Genomic DNA, 16,162 nt, shown 5'->3' with positions numbered 1-16,162 from the left:
CTTTGCGCCTTTCTACAATCTCCCTCGGGAACTGATCATTCATGCCTATTTTCGTGCCAGCAAGTCTTTTTCCTAGGCTTTTCACCATAGCTTTATCTTTAAAAAAAAAAGCAAATTTGGCAACGATTGGGCGCTCATATTTCTGTCCTCTTTTTCCGAAACGGTGTACACGTTCGAGTTGGATTTTATCGACAGCCTCAAGTGGGATTTGTAGCGCTGTATGCAGGAAGTCCTTCATAATATTCTCTGTTATTTCTCCCTCCTTTCCCTGAATACCCGTAAATACTAGATTTTCCCTCATCGATCTAGTTTGGATGTCTAGTAAGGCTTCTCTCAGAAGGTTGTTCTCCTTTTTTAGTTCCCTAACGTCTGTTTCCATTTTAGAGACTGTCACTTTTAATTTTTTGGTTTCTTTCTCCATTACCAAAGCTTTTTCGTCACTAATTTGAAGACTCGCTTTCAACTCTTTTACGTCTTTACTGACCAATTCTAGTATGCCCAATTTGTCATTTATCGACTTCAACAGGTCGCTTTCCACACTTACCATACCTAGTGGTGAAAAGCATATATCATCTGTATCAGTCGATGAGTCGCGTTTCCTTTTGGGGATCGGCTCTCCACGCTTGTCTTCAGTCATGTTTGGGTGTTGCGTGTTGTTGTAATATTTGTCGATATATTTCTCTAGCCTTATGATCTGTTTTGTGTTATTATCCAGATCGAATTATATTAACTGCGAATATATGAAATGCTAATATTTAGTCTAACTTACTGATTTTGAATATTATGTTTTTATCTTGAGGTGTTTTGTACCGCTTTCTATTCAATACACCATCTTGTCTACGCGTGCCCCGCCCCCTCTCTCTATTCTGTGTCTGAGAGTTAGGTGTTAGCCAGACTAATTATTAACTGCAATGGAAGATTGATTGTTTGTCTGCTTTACTACAGATGGCTCAGGACTTCTCCATTTTAAACCCAGACTGCTCCTGGAAACTCACAGAGAACTGGATCGCGGTCTTCAAGGACAAAAAACTTTGCTTCGCCAGCCGAGAGAAGCAGGCCCAAGATCTTCAATGTGCAGGTATAGTTTGAAATGACCCAGCTGGTGGTGCCTCAGATGCTCATACATTTTTTGCTTGAAACAATCAAGTTATTCACTAAACATTCTTCTCTCCAGATACACAAGGTGACATCTGCCAGTGGTCCTCCCAACACCAGTCTACAAGATTGGTAGCAAGACATTCCGATCCAGCTTTGAAGAGACCAGAAAGTCTTTCATTGACTTGCAGCCTGTAAGTTGAAATAGTGGATAGGCATAGGAATATTGATGTGGAAATTAGATTATGGCATTTGTAAACCTTGAATAAAAGGAACAGCATTCCAAAATATGTTATGCATAACGGCACACTCCAAGACCTTGTTGTGTAAATGAACCTTTGAGTCTCAGCCCCAAATAATGGAAGATGTAGGCATCAAACAGGGGATTGTTTTTTTTATATTGATGTAAATGGCTACATAGTATACAAAATCAATTGTGTGTGATGGCATTGTCAGTGTGCCTCCATGATTTGGACAAGTCCTCATATTCTAAAATCTATTTTTTATCTAACAGGTTGGGACTAACATGGTTGAGTACCTGCGCCAGGAGGAGGTGACCAGACCCTACCCATTTGTGTTGACTCTTGGGGACTGCTCACAGGTGTTTACAGTCATTAGTGGACAGGCATTGGAGCAAGGTACATTGCTTATGGCACTGGATGTGTGCTTCAAGTCCAATTATGTGTTTGATATCAACTTTCCCACACTGTGTGCCCCAGTATGGTAATTCCTACAGACCACAGAGTGTATCAGCTGCCAGGAACAGAATCCCCCACAGTAAGAGTGTTGCGAGCATGTCTTTTTTCCACTGAACAATAGTGGATAAGTATCTACTCTTGTATGTGTGAGAAGTGACAGGAGAAGGCAGTGTTTGTGTTCGTGTGAATTAATAGATCAATGGATGGATGAGCCGTGAGTGTCTTTCTGATTCAGAGGTGTTGGGTTAAATGAGGAAGACACATTTCAGTTGAATGCATTCAGTTGTACAACAAACTAGGTATCCCATTTCCCCTTCATATTCCAATGCTTATACAGTGGGGGAAAAAAGTATTTAGTCAGCCACCAATTGTGCAAGTTCTCCCACTTAAAAAGATGAGAGTGGCCTGTAATTTTCATCATAGGTACACGTCAACTATGACAGACAAATTGAGAAACAAAAATCCAGAAAATCACATTGTAGGATTTTTAATGAATTTATTTGCAAATTATGGTGGAAAAAAAGTATTTGGTCACCTACAAACAAGCAAAATTTCTGGCTCTCACAGACCTGTAACTTCTTCTTTAAGAGGCTCCTCTGTCCTCCACTCGTTACCTGTATTAATGGCACCTGTTTGAACTTGTTATCAGTATAAAAGACACCTGTCCACAACCTCAAACAGTCACACTCCAAACTCCACTATGGCCAAGACCAAAGAGCTGTCAAAGGACACAAGAAACAAAATTGTAGACCTGCACCAGGCTGGGAAGACTGAATCTGCAATAGGTAAGCAGCTTGGTTTGAAGAAATCAACTGTGGGAGCAATTATTAGGAAATGGAAGACATACAATATCACTGATAATCTCCCTCGATCTGGGGCTCCACGCAAGATCTCACCCCGTGGGGTCAAAATGATCACAAGAACGGTGAGCAAAAATCCCAGAACCACACGGGGGGACCTAGTGAATGACCTGCAGAGAGCTGGGACCAAAGTAACAAAGCCTACCATCAGTAACACACTACGCCGCCAGGGACTCAAATCCTGCAGTGCCAGACGTTTCCCCCTGCTTAAGCCAGTACATGTCCAGGCCCGTCTGAAGTTTGATAGAGTGCATTTGGATGATCCAGAAGAGGATTGGGAGAATGTCATATGGTCAGATGAAACCAAAATAGAACTTTTTGGTAAAAACTCAACTCGTCGTGTTTGGAGGACAAAGAATGCTGAGTTGCATCCAAAGAACACCATACCTACTGTGAAGCATGGGGGTGGAAACATCATGCTTTGGGGCTGTTTTTCTGCAAAGGGACCAGGACGACTGATCCGTGTTAAGGAAAGAATGAATGGGGCCATGTATTGTGAGATTTTGAGTGAAAACCTCCTTCCATCAGCAAGGGCATTGAAGATGAAACGTGGCTGGGTCTTTCAGCATGACAATGATCCCAAACACACCGCCCGGGCAACGAAGGAGTGGCTTCGTAAGAAGCATTTCAAGGTCCTGGAGTGGCCTAGCCAGTCTCCAGATCTCAACCCCATAGAAAATCTTTGGAGGGAGTTGAAAGTCTGTGTTGCCCAGCGACAGCCCCAAAACATCACTGCTCTAGAGGAGATCTGCATGGAGGAATGGGCCAAAACACCAGCAACAGTGTGTGAAAACCTTGTGAAGACTTACAGAAAACGTTTGACCTGTGTCATTGCCAACAAAGGGTATATAACAAAGTATTGAGAAACGTTTGTTATTGACCAAATACTTATTTTCCACCATAATTTGCAAATAAATTCATAAAAAATCCTACAATGTGATTTTCTGGAATGTTTTTCCTCATTTTGTCTGTTATAGTTGACGTGTACCTATGATGAAAATTACAGGCCTCTCTCATCTTTTTAAGTGGGACAACTTGCACAATTGGTGGCTGACTAAATACTTTTTTCCCCACTGTATGCTCTTAAGGCACTATTTATAGCTCTGTTAAATGGACTTTTAGATTGTTTTAATGCATTTTTGCCTACTTTACAGTATATGCTTATTTGCCTTTAGTTTAACTACTGTTGCACATCAATCTTTATCTATTTGTATGATTTATATATAATTAAATGTTTTCTTTAAGTTGGGCTGAAGTGCGTTCTGGTACGCTTTCATTCTATGACAATGACTCGACCCAAACTTGGACCATTATTGTATGACAAAACAGCATGTGTGTGTGCTGTCAGCTAAGATAGTCTAAGATAGCTGAATTGTGTCAGTGAATGTGAATATCTATTGATTAGCTCTGGCACTGTCTGACAGAAAGATCTGTGTTAATACCACTTAAAACTTAAAACAGACAGTTTCACACGTACGCTTTGTTTTTCTCCGATTGCAATCTGAGTATGCACATTAAGTTCAGCTGAGGCTTTAGTCTGATGTTTGGACTGTTTGGATCATGAAATAATGTAAATCAATTTTAATAATCACTCCTATCTTATGAAATCTTATCATGTGAAATAACACATACTTAAATAGGGCTTTGTTTCAATTTGCTTTATTTTTTTATTTATATATTTTACATTGTGGACAACAGTGGCAGCAGTGTTTAACCTACTTACTACATGATACTCACATTTTCCATATACCCATCATGAGGATGCTACAACCTAGCCTATGAATGAAAGTTTACTGACCTAGGGTGTAATCATTAGTCCAACAGTTGCAAACGAGAGTTTCTATTATACAAATTCAGGTATGTTTATCCCCGTTTGCTTCCATTTAAGAAACTTTTTTCAATAGAATTTGCGGAATGAATACACCCCTGATTACACAGAAAAGCAGTTCACTTTCATAGCAGCCAAATTGTTGTATAATTCTACGCGCTCTCCTCCTCTCACCTTTTCCCTTCACTTGTGGACTTCAGTGCACAACACATCAGCTGTCTGTGACCAGGCGAAAAAACCTTTCCATGCCAAACCTTCATATCATAAACGCTAACCGCTACACACAGCCTACATCATTGTCACCATATTAGCTAATGTCAAGTCAACAACATAGCTACTAGAACTAATGCATTAGTAAACCCGCTACAATCATGCAGTACAGTGTACAGTTAGCAAGCAGTTTAGCAGTTACACCAGCGGGCCACGGTGGAAATAAATTAATAAAATCAAAAGCTTACCTTGACTTGGAAGAGTTCCAGTGTTGGATAGCCATAGCCAGCTAGGTAACATAGCATCCCTCTCTGTTTGAGTCGGGTGTTTGAGTAGGCTAAACTAGCTAGCTAGCTGCATTTGCTAGCTAAGTAAGTGAAAGTGAAAAATATAGCCAGCTCGCTCTCTCTCTCTTGCTTCGCCTTCATCTTTTAAGAAATTAATATGTAAAAAATTGTTCAACTATTGTCTTTCTCTGTCTTTGAGTCAACTACTCACCACATTTTACACACTGCAGTGCTAGCTAGCTGTAGCTTATACTTTCAGTACTAGATTCATTCTCTGATCCTTTGACTGGGTGGACAACATTTCAGTTCATGCTGCAAGAGCTCTGCGGAAGTTGTCATACTTACTGTGTAAGTCTATGGAAGAGGGTGAGAACAACGAAACTCCTAGGTTTTGTATTGAAGTCAATGTACCCAGAGGAGGATGAAAGCTGGTGCTACCATACAGAGTGCTGTTGAGGCTTCATTGTAAAGCAGTGTTTTAATCAATTATTTGGTGACTTGAATATATTTAGTTTAGTTGTATATAAAAATTATCACTTTTTGAATGTTTCATTATTTTAATTTTTCTGAAATTCAATGACGAGCCTCCACTGGTGGACAATGCTCTGACGTGCTGTGATGTATGTTCTGAAATGCAGGCAATACAAATTAATTATTTGACATTCAACATTGTATCTTGATTGTGTGTAGGAAAGGGAGGGGTGGGATGGTAGAGAAGGCAAAAATATAAATGTATAAGTAAAATTGAAATTAGGATTACACTGAAAATGACGCAAGGATTATATACAACATTAGCCAGCTGCTGGGTCAATCCCCCAACCTAATGTGCTGGGTTTATGTCACAACCCAACACACTGCGTTGTTTTAATCCAGCAATATAGTCCTATGTACCCAGCAGCTGGGTCAAACGCTCAACCCAAGGCGCTGGGTTAGAAGCACAACTCAACCCCGCTGGGTTTAATTAACCCAATGCTGTGTTTGGCCAATATTGACTCAGCACTGGGTTGTCAAAATAACCCAAATTGGGTTATTTTTAACCCAGCATGTTTTTGTGTAGCAATAATTCATTTGGGAAAAATAATATGGATTGCCATATTAGGCATAACTCAGTTTCTACCTTTTAAGATACAGTAATTGTTTTCAGTATCCTAAATGTGTTTGTTTTGTGTTTTCTGATTGTTTCAGTGTATGCAATCAACAAGCTTTGGACAAAGGACTTCCACAAACAATTCTGGGAAACTTGTATTGAACATTCTACTGTCTGTTGCAAACTCAGTATAAATATGCAAATTAGATCAGGTTTTTGATTACTGTGAGTTAGCAACATTGAAATGTTGTATCTACATAAAACAAATCACAATTAATTTGAAATGAACTTACTTCTCAGAGAAAAAATTAAACATACTAAATGTAGTAAATATACTAAACGACATGTATGCAATGTCTTAACAGATAAACATAAATCCAATACAACTTGAACTCATCAGCATGCTAATGAAGAAATGAGCAAAGACATTTTTTATTTAATATTTTTATGTAGCTACAAAACATTTACAGAGAAATGTGAACACTACAGAATTTACATGAGCCAAATGATAACTGAGCAATAGTTTTCAACCAATGGAAGTTTAAAAGATAATTAACAACATTTAAATAATTAAAACAACAAAAACTAAATCAAACCCAATTCAGAACTATTGCCTTTTTGAGTAAACTTTGGACATGGCGGCCCTGTGGAAGTCCTTTGTCTAAAGCTTATTGAATGCATGCACTGAAACAATCAGAAAACACAAAACTAAAACTAAATTAGGATACTGAAAACATTTTATATTTTAGCATCTTAAAAGGTAGACTCAGCGGCTAATGGGTGGGATTGGCTTTGGAAAAATGGGGTCAACTGTTACAAAGTTGCCTTGATGTTGCTATGCTTCTCACTGAAACTGGAATTCCAAACGTTGCCAAACGTCAGCCTCGAAACCTTAATGACTTGGAGAAGATCTGCAAAGAGGAGTGGGACAAAATCCCTCCTGAGATGTGTGCAAACCTGGTGGCCAACTACAAGAAATGTCTGACCTCTGTGATTGCCAACAAGGGTTTTGCCACCAAGTACTAATCATGTTTTGCAGAGGGGTCAAATACTTATTTCCCTCATTAAAATGCAAATCAATTTATAACATTTTTAACATGCGTTTTTCTGGATTTTTATGTTGTTATTCTGTCTCTCACTGTTCAAATAAACCTACCATTAAACTTATAGACTGATCATTTCTTTGTCAGTGGGCAAACGTAAAAAATCAGCAGGGGATCAAATACTTTTTTCCCCTCACTGTATAAGTGAATTTATCCCAATACGGTTGGTCCCCTAAAATGGGGGAACTATGTACAAAGTGCTGGAGTACAGAGCTTTTGGAGCTCAATTATTTTGGTGCTCACTGTAAGTGTTAGGTAAATCATTAGTTAGCTAGCTAGCCATCACATTAATTGTGCAATATTGAGAAAGCCATGCACATTAGCTAGCTAAGCGCTAGGCAGTCAGTTGCGTTGACAGATTGAAACTGGTATAAACAAAATGTATTTCACTCTATCACATAAAACATGGCATTGCTAAGTAGGCATCAATTAGCTAACACCATTTTACACTTACCGAACAACTTTGGTGGATAGCTAATTTCTAATCCCCCTGATTGGTCGTCAACAGTTACTGGTTTTGGAACTCATGTGTTCACCAGAAACAGTTTCTGGTAAACTGTTTGCCACTAGTGGCAATACATATTGTTGCCAGAGGTTTGTCACAGATTCAAATAGAATCTTGAGAGAATTGTTTGCCAGAAAAAAAACTCTGGTGAACTGTTTGCCACTAGTGGCAATAAATATTATTGTTGGCAAAGGTTTGCCGCAGATTCACCAGTAGTGGCAAACATTTGCAAACTTCAGGCAACATTTTGTGGCACGATATTTAGTTTGCAGCAAATTTGCCAAAAACATGTGTAAAGTTTGCTGCAACAAATTAATGTTTGTAAGGGCTGCGCTCTGAGGGACGCAACATATTCATCAAACAAGGGATGCTAGGAGTCCCTCAGAATGGATTGCACCTTACGCATGACTCGTGTCTGATACAGATGAGAAAAGTCAGTTACGTTCATACCAATGGTCCTGCTACTTTGTTTCACAATGTTATCCTGCCTGTTCTTACTCTAAGTTTAGATGACCAAAACAGAAAGAAAATATTGAATTTTAAAATGGATTCAATTAACAAGCTGTAAAAGATTGTCATCAGAATCTTATCCACCCTAAAACTGCAGAGTTTCCTTAGGAAGACCAAGCTATCTTGCACAGATAGCATCCACATTGGCCTCAAAACTCAGTTTGCAGCCAAGGAAAGTGCCAAGATAGTTGTATCGATCAACATTCTCCACTATCAGAGTCTGCATTGGTGGCAGAGCTCCTCCGGATATCAATAGCCATATCCTATCCAAACATTTGGGGGCACAAAAAGAAAAGAAAAGGGATAGCTTCTTCAGGAGATCAATGATCATAGCAATTAATGAATGACAGATCTCTTTCACGTCAATCATGGGTGTCAATCTGTAGGTAAAAACTGTTCATTTCATCAGCAAATTCAACATCAGATTTGTCTTGGTTGGCCTTATGAGTTAATCTTCCCAGCTTTATGTTGCATCCCAACATAAAGTCGAAATGAGTATAACATCCTGGCATTTAAAGCATACTAAAGGTTTCCTCTACCTCTACACTTTCCCTCTATTTTCCAGTCTTTCACAATACTTATTTGATAATCTCCTCTGTTCTGTTCATTGCTGTGATTCAATTTTTTCTTAGTCTTTGCTTTTCTATTGCTGATATTTTCCCTAGCTTGCAAATGATGATCACCACCACCATCATCAACATCATTGTCTCTCTCACAAGAGGAGTGGGAGGCAAGGGTCCCGATGTAGTAGGACAGCTAGTTGAGGAATGAGGAGTAGAGGAGCTTGGGAGAAGCAAACAGGTATAGATGAGTGACGATAAATGGAGCCTTCAGGGCTTGTAATGACTGTAGCAGTTAGCAATAAGAAAAATTATGCATTTGGAGTCGCAGAGACATTTCTAGCTGGTGTAATATGCAATGCCAGTGATTTTACACTGGAAACGCAAAGACGACTTGAAAAGCTCTAAAGATGTAATTTCAGACCATGCTACCACACTGCAGGACCAATGTCAGTGTTTCTCATGAGTAACTATTGTTATAATGTGTCTCTAGCATTCTTAGTGTTATAAATGTATGTATCTCCTTTGCTTATTTGGTAACGATAAATACTTTCTGGTACCTCAAATAATTCAACACAATTGATAACTACCTGGTACCAAATGGTAGTGAAGCTTGTTTCAATGAATCTCAAAGAAACAAAGTTTGATTAGTGTTGGGTGATTACCACTTTAACAAGTCATTTCTAACCAACTCCCTGGTAAACAGCGGACTGTAAAATAAAGCGTTACCTTTTTACTAGCCTTCTCCATCCTCTCAACTGTAGGTCTATGCCATGTCCCTGGCAGTACAACAAAGGGGACACAATCCATACCAATAATTGGCTCAAACAGATGATGGAGAGAAACAGAGCAGAAAAAAGGAAATCCAAGACAGACGCCCAACACTTCAGGCTCTGACACTGGGACAAGGCAATTTGTATCTCTTATGACTCGTGGCAGTTGTGGAAGAAGAGAAAGCATAGATATGGTGGTACACCAATTTATTACTCTCCCCCTCTCTGTTTTACGTCGTCTGTTTTGTGTATGTCACAAGGTCCCCGTTTCCATTTTAGGTCAGGATGGGATATGTCGAGACATAGGAAGGGAAAAAAGTATCTGAATGTCTTGAACTTTAAACATATTCTGTAACTGATTTACCTACTCTCTAACAAATATACAAATGTATATTACAATTTAAAATATACTTCCTAATATTACAGAAAGACATACTTAAACAATTTACAAAATCACACCCTTGCCTTTCTTGCACCAACACTCGCTTGTCTTTTCCTACTATCATTGACTTATAGCTATAGATACTTTGAGGAAAAATGTGCTGACTGTGATATGTGGTTGTCTCACCTAGCTACCTTAAGATGAATGCAAAAACTGTGCATAGCTCTGGATAAGAGCATCTGCTAAAAAGACAAAGGTAAAATGTAAACCCCAAACTATGTATCTTTAACTTTACAGTATAAATTAATCTTGAACCATTAAAAGTACCATCTGGCATTCACGTGTGATGTGTATGAAGGTAATCACAGTTTCAATGGTAAGCAGGGTGTTTTTCCATGTATATGCAGAAATCAAGTCTTAATTTGTCAGTTACAGCACCACTATACCCAGATATTATCATCCGTGGATATGATATGGGTAGACAGTTGATTGACAACTACATGATTTAATGTGTGTGTGTGTGTGTGTGTGTGTGTGTGTGTGTGTGTGTGTGCGCGTGTGTTGTTTACGGGTTTTAAGCTGTGTGGTCTTCCTTGCCTCAGGAATTTTACCCACATGCTCAGATGTTTTCCCCACAACAAATTAGACTCAGTCTGATGTTAGCTACAGCTGTCCTTTTAGTGGTTATCCTTCATTGAAAACAAGTAGTAGCAGCATTCAGCAATGATTAAAGCTAACGCTACACTCTTAGAAAAAACGGTTCCAAAAGGGTTCTTTAGCTGTCCCCATAGAAGAACCCTTTTTGTTTCCAGCTAGAACCCATTTGGGTTCCATGTAGAACCCTTTGTGAAAAGGGTTCTACCTGGAACCAAAAAGGGTTCTCCAAAGGGTTCTCTGATGAGGACAGCCAAACAACCCTTTTAGATTCTAGATAGCAAATTTTTTTCCAAGAGTGTAGGTGGAACTCTATGACAGGCCACCTCTATGGGTGTCAGCTCTCTGAAGCAGGACTAGGATGAGGAGATAAAATAAAAAATACTTAAGACACTTAACCCTCAATGTTGAAATGTCAGTCTTGGACTATCAGATAAGACACACCCGTGTACAGGCATGCAGGCACACACACAAACACAAATTCATGCACACACATACATAAATTCACACAGACACACACACACACAGAGATAGAGACACACACACACAGTCACCCAAATGTGACTTTAGTTGCAGGGCTGTAGTGGAGCGGGTCGAAGGAATTGACATGGTCCACACACACCCATACAGTTGTGAAGAGGGCAGAGACAGTGCCTCTTCCCTCTCAGCAGGCTGAAAGGATTTGGCATGGGCCCTCAGATCCTCTAAAAGTTATACAGCTGCAACATTGAGAGAATGTTGAATGGCTGCATCACCGCTTGGTACGGCAACTGCAAGGCACCCGACCGCAAGGCGCTACAGAGGGTGGTCAGTACGGCCCAGTTCCCTGTTATCCAGGACCCCTATACCAGGCAGTGTCAGACTCCAGCCACCCAAGCCATAGACTGTTCTCTCTGCTATCGCAAGGCAAGCGGTACCAGTGTACCAAGTCTGGAACCAACAGGACCCTGAACAGCTTCTACCCCCAAGTCATAAGACTGCTCAACAAGGCTGTACTCCCTGTTCATCCACGACTGCGTGGCCAAGCACAACTCCAACACAACGGTGGTAGGCCTGATCACCGACAACAATGAGAGCCTATATGGAGGTGGTCAGAGACCTGGCAGTGTGGTGCCAGGATAACAACCTCTCCCTCAACGTGATCAAGACAAAGGAGATGATCGTGGACTACAGGAAAAGGAGGGCCGAACACACCCCCATTCACATTGACAGGGCTGTAGTGGAGCGGGTCGAGAGTTTCAAGTTCCTTGGTGTCCACATCACCAATAAACTATCATGGTCCAAACACACCAAGAAAGTCGTGAAGAGGGCATGACAACGCCTTTTCACCCTCAGGAGACTGAAAAGATTTGTAATGGGTCCCCAGATCCTCAAAAAGTTATACAGCTGCACCATCGAGAGCATTCTGACCGGTTGCATCTATGGCAGCTGCTCGACATCCGACCATAAGACGCTACAGAGGGTAGTGCGTACAGCCCAGTACATCACTGGGGCCAATTGAGATGGTTTGGGATGAGTTGGACCGCAGAGTGAAGGAAAAGCAGCCAACAAGTGCTCAGCATATGTGGGAACTCCTTCAAGACTGTTGGAAAAGCATTTCAGGTGAAGCTGGTTGCGAGAATGCCAAGAGTGTGCAAAGCTGTCATCAAGGCAAAGGGTGGCTATTTGAAGAATCTCAAATATAAAATATACTTTGATTTGTTGAACACTTATTTGGTGACTACATGATTCCATATGTGTTATTTCATAGTTTTGATGTCTTCACTATTATTCTACAATGTAGAAAATAGTAAAAAATAAAGAAAAACCCTTGAACGAGTAGGTGTTCTAAAACTTTTGACCGGTAGTGTATATACTAGGCAGTGTCAGAGGAAGGCCCAAAAAATTGTCAAAGACTCCAATCATCCAGGGCATAGACAGTTCTCTCTGCTACCGCACGGCAAGCGGTACCGGTGCGCCACGTCTAGGTCCAAAAGGCTCCATAACAGCTTCTACCCCCAAGCCATTAGACTGCTGAACGATTAATCAAATGGCCACCCGGATTATTTACATTGACACCCACACCCCTCCTCCCCTTTGTTTTTACACTGCTGCTACTCACTGTTTGTTATCTATGGTCACTTTACTCCTACCTACATGTACAAATTACCTTGACTAACCTGTACCCCTGCACATTGACTCGGTACTGGTACCCTCTGTATATAGCCTCGATATTGTTATTTTATTGGGTTACTTTTTATTTAATTTCTTACTTTAGTTTATTTAGTAAATATTTTCTTAACTCTATTTCTTGAACTGCATTGTTGGCTAAGGGCCTATACGTAAGCATTTCACCGTAAGGTCTACACACACCTGTTGTATTTGGCGCATGTGACAAATACATTTTTATTTGGCTACCCGGACTACCTGCATTTACCCTTTTTTTTACTGGTTTCTACCCACACACTCACAATTACACCCCAACACACACACACTACATACACCCACACACACGTAACACGTAACTACACACACACACACACTTTCACTGCTCCACAAGCGCTGCTGCTACAGCTCAGTCTATTATCTATAATGTTGCCTAGTCACTTTAAACCTACCTATGTGCACATAGCTACCTCAATTACCCCGTACCCCTGCACATCAACTCGTACTCCCTGTATTTAGCCATGTTATTGTTACTCATTATTGTTATTCGTTATTCACTGTGTATTTATTCCTTGTGTCACTGTTAGTCTACACCTGTTGTTTACGAAGCATGTGACAAATCCTTGCGCTTTGCTAAGAAGCAATGTTTTTTTCTTTTTGACCATTTTAATTGAAAACAATCACATTGTTACTTAAAGGTCCAATGCAGCAGTTTTTATCTCAATATCAAATAATTTCTGGGTAACAATTAAGTACCTTTACTGTGATTGTTTTCAATTAAAATGGTAAAAAATAAGAAAAAAAATAGCTTCTTAGCAAAGAGCGATTTCTCAAGCAAGAATTTTGCTCGGATTGTCTGGGAGTGGTTTGAGTGGGGTGGGGAAAACTGAAAACTAGCTGTTATTGGCAGAGAGGTTTGGAACTCTTTCTTGTTAGTCTATTAACTAATTAGCGATGTCACCAGACAGGCCAAAATTCCATCCCACCAAAACAGGCAAAAATTTCAGGTGGTCTTTTCAAACAGCTCTTACACTAAAATGGCATCATCATTTTCAAAATGTCACAGTATTATTCCAACCTCATAGTGTGGAAATATATATAAAACACATGCAAGTCATGTTTTTACTGCACTAAGCTTTTAATTGTTACCCAGAAATTATTTGATATTGAGATAAAAACGGCTGCATTTGACCTTTAAGGATCAAAGACATTCATAGCAGAAGCTGATATTAGGTCTTTGGACTTCATAAAAAATCCTGATGAGCAACATATGGCAGTAGACTTACGTGACCTTTATAAAACGAATGGAAGTAATCCTTTTCAGTGTATTTTCCTCGCAAGCTGCTTTTTGACTGAATTCAGGTGGCTTTCACTACTTGCACGCATGTACTTAAGAGTGAACAGTGGTCCCCCATAAATAATGCTATGGTGCTGTGGAAAGCGAATGAAATACACAACTAGCTCCTAAATGCAGAGTAAGCACAGATGGCCCTCAGATCAAGGCCCTTGGATATACTGCAAGAACAGAAGACATCACTGATATCTGGAGATCTTTCTTCATATCGAGTGACTTTCGTGAATAATAGCATCCTTGTCTTAAAACAAATGCTACATTTCTGGATCTATTTGTTATAAAGCCTGTATTACATTGTCATTAGCATGACTTGGAAGAATGACCGTATCTATCATAAAGACTAGAATGATGGATGAAAATAATAATTAATGTTTTAATGAAAAACCAATGGGATGATGTGTGAAACCAGTATACTTCTGTTTACAAGGAGGGTTTTGAATGTGTTTCATTGTAGTTTCCTTAAAACGTATGAGGACCACCATCCTCCCCTTCCTCCCTGCAGGAGCCTCTTCCGTTAAGCATACAGAACACATAGCTTTAGGTCCAAATGAGAAGGAATCTTATTGAATCCGTTATTTGTCTACCTTCTCCTGGACCGGAGCACTGAGTTCACTGATCCCTTGACTGTTCTCACCCGTCCCTCTCTCATGGATTTACCCAGGAAACCACACACAGTGCAATACTCCAAGATCAATTGGATGTTTTTGAAAACATTGGCCGTAAACCACAAACTCCAATGACAGCGCATGCCGCAGCAGGGGAGGTGTGAATTTACAGTCCGGTCTCTGAAATACTTGTATTTGACTCTGGGTTGAGACAGAGTGGGACATGGCCTAGTTATTCATATGGATCCGGCTTCAGATTTGATGTCTGGGGAGATCTTTTGAGATGCTCCCCCAAGGATAAAACATTGCTCCACTCTAATAAAAAACGTAAATGAATTGCGATGTTGTCACTGAGGAATAATTGCCCCATAAAACACATTATCCGGACTCCATTAAAATGACAGAGTTGTAATGAACTGTTGTGTTGTCTGGACAGGGGTGAAGAGAGAGCCGGGTAGGTACCACCCAAACACACTGATATCCGGGTTGACAACTTTTTCAACAACAGAAAGATACAAATAAATCTAGTTTTTCCATAATTGTGCAAAAAGCTGAAGGTAAGGTGTGCATTTATTTTAAATGTAAGACACTGATGTTGTAATGAATCTAAACGAATAAACTAAGGCCAGGATTAAATCAGATCCCCGCTAGCCGACACCCGCATAGCTATTGTTTAGGCGGTGCTGGAGGTGTAACTGCGTTAGAGCTGTCAAGTCCACAAGCGGCTCCTTGCATTACATTATCACCAACATTGCCATTGAATGCAACGATACCACACCCAACCTTATAATCCGACAAATCCCATGTAACCACGTCAGAAGTTCATGCAGCCTCCTTACAAACTTGTAAGGAGGCTGCATGAACTTCTGACGTGGTTACATGGGATTTGTCGGATTATAAGGTTGGGTGTGGTATCGTTGCATTCAATGGCAATGTTGGTGATACCCGCATAGCTATTGTTTAGGCGGTGCTGGAGGTGTAACTGCGTTAGAGCTGTCAAGTCCACAAGCGGCTCCTTGCATTACATTATCACCAACATTGCCATTGAATGCAACGATACCACACCCAACCTTATAATCCGACAAATCCCATGTAACCACGTCAGAAGTTCATGCAGCCTCCTTACAAGTTAAAAAACTCGAATGTGTTTTGTTCTATTGTCCACACCTTGATTAGGCTGATATAAATCTCCCTATACAAATTAACATAAAAACATGCATTAACATCATAAAAATGTAGTTTCGCCTCCTCACCAATAAACTATGTAACAGGGTAGAACGGTTGAACATTTGTGACTGCACCCTCGTGCCTCTGCCAGTCTTAGGTGTACCTCATTGCTAATTAGGGCGTGACCCAGAGTATAAAAGTTTGGCACTTTGTTTGGAAAGAGTAAAACAATTAAACAATTAAAAAATATATATAATAATAATATGTAAAACAGAAAATACATAACTTCTACTTATTTGATATTTTACATTATTCTGTTACTTAAACTCTTTTAATGCA

The sequence above is a fragment of the Coregonus lavaretus genome (assembly GCF_964263955.1).
Source record: "Coregonus lavaretus genome assembly, chromosome: 6".
NCBI lineage: Eukaryota > Metazoa > Chordata > Actinopteri > Salmoniformes > Salmonidae > Coregonus > Coregonus lavaretus.
Note: the sequence above shows the minus strand (reverse complement) of the source record.